A 5,000-nucleotide genomic window follows, 5' to 3' on the forward strand; every position below is an offset into this window, starting at 1 on the left:
GGCCTGTTTTTGGTCTGTTCTGGCGTGGCGCGGTGACCGTCGTGAGCGGAGCAAAACGTCAGCCATCTCAGCACCTTGGAACCCCCCGGGTGGCACAGGGCTGGATGGGGCTTTCGTATAGCAGGGACGGTGCTGCCTCACGCTTCGCTCGCTGTTCGCCGCTCGCCGCTCGCTCGCGCAACCTAAAATGGCCAGTTTTGGCCCGTTTTTGGGCTGTTTTGGCCTGTTTTTGGTCCGTTCTTGCGTGGCACGGCGACCGTCGTGAGCGGAGCAAAACGTCAGCCATCTCAGCACCCTGGAACCCCCCGGGTGGCACAGGGCTGGATGGGGCTTTCGTATAGCAGGGACGGTGCTGCCTCTCGCTTCGCTCGCTGTTCGCCGCTCACCGCTCGCTCGCTCAGCCAAAAATGGCCAGTTTTGGCCCGTTTTTGGGCTGTTTTGGCCTGTTTTTGGTCCGTTCTTGCATGGCGCGGTGACCGTCGTGAGCGGAGCAAAACGTCAGCCATCTCAGCACCCTGGAACCCCCCGGGTGGCACAGGGCTGGATGGGGCTTTCGTATAGCAGGGACGGTGCTGCCTCACGCTTCGCTCGCTGTTCGCCGCTCGCCGCTCGCTCGCGCAGCCAAAAATGACCAGTTTTGGCCCGTTTTTGGGCTGTTTTGGCCTGTTTATGGTCCGTTCTTGCGTGGTGCGGTGACCGTCGTGAGCGGAGCAAAACGTCAGCCATCTCAGCACCCTGGAACCCCCCGGGTGGCACAGGGCTGGATGGGGCTTTCGTATATAGCAGGGACGGTGCTGCCTCTCGCTTCGCTCGCTGTCCGCCGCTCGCCGCTCGCTCGCGCAGCCAAAAATGGCCAGTTTTGGCCCGTTTTTGGGCCGTTTTGGCCAGTTTTTGGCCTGTTCTTGCATTGCGCGGTGACCGTCGAGAGCGGAGCAAAACGTCAGCCATCTCAGCACCCTGGAACCCCCCGGGTGGCACAGGGCTGGATGGGGCTTTCGTATAGCAGGGACGGTGCTGCCTCTCGCTTCGCTCGCTGTCCGCCGCTCGCCGCTCGCTCGTGCAGCCAAAAATGGCCAGTTTTGGCCCGTTTTTGGGCCGTTTTGGCCAGTTTTTGGCCTGTTCTTGCATTGCGCGGTGACCGTCGAGAGCGGAGCAAAACGTCAGCCATCTCAGCACCCTGGAACCCCCCGGGTGGCACAGGGCTGGATGGGGCTTTCGTATAGCAGGGACGGTGCTGCCTCTCGCTTCGCTCGCTGTCCGCCGCTCGCCGCTCGCTCGTGCAGCCAAAAATGGCCAGTTTTGGCCCGTTTTTGGGCCGTTTTGGCCAGTTTTTGGCCTGTTCTTGCATTGCGCGGTGACCGTCGAGAGCGGAGCAAAACGTCAGCCATCTCAGCACCCTGGAACCCCCCGGGTGGCACAGGGCTGGATGGGGCTTTCGTATAGCAGGGACGGTGCTGCCTCTCGCTTCGCTCGCTGTCCGCCGCTCGCCGCTCGCTCGTGCAGCCAAAAATGGCCAGTTTTGGCCCGTTTTTGGGCCGTTTTGGCCAGTTTTTGGCCTGTTCTTGCATTGCGCGGTGACCGTCGAGAGCGGAGCAAAACGTCAGCCATCTCAGCACCCTGGAACCCCCCGGGTGGCACAGGGCTGGATGGGGCTTTCGTATAGCAGGGACGGTGCTGCCTCTCGCTTCGCTCGCTGTCCGCCGCTCGCCGCTCGCTCGTGCAGCCAAAAATGGCCAGTTTTGGCCCGTTTTTGGGCCGTTTTGGCCAGTTTTTGGCCTGTTCTTGCATTGCGCGGTGACCGTCGAGAGCGGAGCAAAACGTCAGCCATCTCAGCACCCTGGAACCCCCGGGTGGCACAGGGCTGGATGGGGCTTTCGTATAGCAGGGACGGTGCTGCCTCTCGCTTCGCTCGCTGTCCGCCGCTCGCCGCTCGCTCGTGCAGCCAAAAATGGCCAGTTTTGGCCCGTTTTTGGGCCGTTTTGGCCAGTTTTTGGCCTGTTCTTGCATTGCGCGGTGACCGTCGAGAGCGGAGCAAAACGTCAGCCATCTCAGCACCCTGGAACCCCCCGGGTGGCACAGGGCTGGATGGGGCTTTCGTATAGCAGGGACGGTGCTGCCTCTCGCTTCGCTCGCTGTCCGCCGCTCGCCGCTCGCTCGTGCAGCCAAAAATGGCCAGTTTTGGCCCGTTTTTGGGCCGTTTTGGCCAGTTTTTGGCCTGTTCTTGCATTGCGCGGTGACCGTCGAGAGCGGAGCAAAACGTCAGCCATCTCAGCACCCTGGAACCCCCCGGGTGGCACAGGGCTGGATGGGGCTTTCGTATAGCAGGGACGGTGCTGCCTCTCGCTTCGCTCGCTGTCCGCCGCTCGCCGCTCGCTCGTGCAGCCAAAAATGGCCAGTTTTGGCCCGTTTTTGGGCCGTTTTGGCCAGTTTTTGGCCTGTTCTTGCATTGCGCGGTGACCGTCGAGAGCGGAGCAAAACGTCAGCCATCTCAGCACCCTGGAACCCCCCGGGTGGCACAGGGCTGGATGGGGCTTTCGTATAGCAGGGACGGTGCTGCCTCTCGCTTCGCTCGCTGTCCGCCGCTCGCCGCTCGCTCGTGCAGCCAAAAATGGCCAGTTTTGGCCCGTTTTTGGGCCGTTTTGGCCAGTTTTTGGCCTGTTCTTGCATTGCGCGGTGACCGTCGAGAGCGGAGCAAAACGTCAGCCATCTCAGCACCCTGGAACCCCCCGGGTGGCACAGGGCTGGATGGGGCTTTCGTATAGCAGGGACGGTGCTGCCTCTCGCTTCGCTCGCTGTCCGCCGCTCGCCGCTCGCTCGCGCAGCCAAAAATGGCCAGTTTTGGCCCGTTTTTGGGCCGTTTTGGCCAGTTTTTGGCCTGTTCTTGCATTGCGCGGTGACCGTCGAGAGCGGAGCAAAACGTCAGCCATCTCAGCACCCTGGAACCCCCCGGGTGGCACAGGGCTGGATGGGGCTTTCGTATAGCAGGGACGGTGCTGCCTCTCGCTTCGCTCGCTGTCCGCCGCTCGCCGCTCGCTCGTGCAGCCAAAAATGGCCAGTTTTGGCCCGTTTTTGGGCCGTTTTGGCCAGTTTTTGGCCTGTTCTTGCATTGCGCGGTGACCGTCGAGAGCGGAGCAAAACGTCAGCCATCTCAGCACCCTGGAACCCCCCGGGTGGCACAGGGCTGGATGGGGCTTTCGTATAGCAGGGACGGTGCTGCCTCTCGCTTCGCTCGCTGTCCGCCGCTCGCCGCTCGCTCGTGCAGCCAAAAATGGCCAGTTTTGGCCCGTTTTTGGGCCGTTTTGGCCAGTTTTTGGCCTGTTCTTGCATTGCGCGGTGACCGTCGAGAGCGGAGCAAAACGTCAGCCATCTCAGCACCCTGGAACCCCCCGGGTGGCACAGGGCTGGATGGGGCTTTCGTATAGCAGGGACGGTGCTGCCTCTCGCTTCGCTCGCTGTCCGCCGCTCGCCGCTCGCTCGTGCAGCCAAAAATGGCCAGTTTTGGCCCGTTTTTGGGCCGTTTTGGCCAGTTTTTGGCCTGTTCTTGCATTGCGCGGTGACCGTCGAGAGCGGAGCAAAACGTCAGCCATCTCAGCACCCTGGAACCCCCCGGGTGGCACAGGGCTGGATGGGGCTTTCGTATAGCAGGGACGGTGCTGCCTCTCGCTTCGCTCGCTGTCCGCCGCTCGCCGCTCGCTCGCGCAGCCAAAAATGGCCAGTTTTGGCCCGTTTTTGGGCCGTTTTGGCCAGTTTTTGGCCTGTTCTTGCATTGCGCGGTGACCGTCGAGAGCGGAGCAAAACGTCAGCCATCTCAGCACCCTGGAACCCCCCGGGTGGCACAGGGCTGGATGGGGCTTTCGTATAGCAGGGACGGTGCTGCCTCTCGCTTCGCTCGCTGTCCGCCGCTCGCCGCTCGCTCGTGCAGCCAAAAATGGCCAGTTTTGGCCCGTTTTTGGGCCGTTTTGGCCAGTTTTTGGCCTGTTCTTGCATTGCGCGGTGACCGTCGAGAGCGGAGCAAAACGTCAGCCATCTCAGCACCCTGGAACCCCCCGGGTGGCACAGGGCTGGATGGGGCTTTCGTATAGCAGGGACGGTGCTGCCTCTCGCTTCGCTCGCTGTCCGCCGCTCGCCGCTCGCTCGTGCAGCCAAAAATGGCCAGTTTTGGCCCGTTTTTGGGCCGTTTTGGCCAGTTTTTGGCCTGTTCTTGCATTGCGCGGTGACCGTCGAGAGCGGAGCAAAACGTCAGCCATCTCAGCACCCTGGAACCCCCCGGGTGGCACAGGGCTGGATGGGGCTTTCGTATAGCAGGGACGGTGCTGCCTCTCGCTTCGCTCGCTGTCCGCCGCTCGCCGCTCGCTCGTGCAGCCAAAAATGGCCAGTTTTGGCCCGTTTTTGGGCCGTTTTGGCCAGTTTTTGGCCTGTTCTTGCATTGCGCGGTGACCGTCGAGAGCGGAGCAAAACGTCAGCCATCTCAGCACCCTGGAACCCCCCGGGTGGCACAGGGCTGGATGGGGCTTTCGTATAGCAGGGACGGTGCTGCCTCTCGCTTCGCTCGCTGTCCGCCGCTCGCCGCTCGCTCGCGCAGCCAAAAATGGCCAGTTTTGGCCCGTTTTTGGGCCGTTTTGGCCAGTTTTTGGCCTGTTCTTGCATTGCGCGGTGACCGTCGAGAGCGGAGCAAAACGTCAGCCATCTCAGCACCCTGGAACCCCCCGGGTGGCACAGGGCTGGATGGGGCTTTCGTATAGCAGGGACGGTGCTGCCTCTCGCTTCGCTCGCTGTCCGCCGCTCGCCGCTCGCGCAGCCAAAAATGGCCAGTTTTGGCCCGTTTTTGGGCCGTTTTGGCCAGTTTTTGGCCTGTTCTTGCATTGCGCGGTGACCGTCGAGAGCGGAGCAAAACGTCAGCCATCTCAGCACCCTGGAACCCCCCGGGTGGCACAGGGCTGGATGGGGCTTTCGTATAGCAGGGACGGTGCTGCCTCTCGCTTCGCTCGCTGTTCGCCGCT

The sequence above is a fragment of the Musa acuminata genome, unplaced genomic scaffold (genome assembly GCF_036884655.1).
Source record: "Musa acuminata AAA Group cultivar baxijiao unplaced genomic scaffold, Cavendish_Baxijiao_AAA HiC_scaffold_36, whole genome shotgun sequence".
Taxonomy (NCBI): Eukaryota; Viridiplantae; Streptophyta; class Magnoliopsida; order Zingiberales; family Musaceae; genus Musa; species Musa acuminata.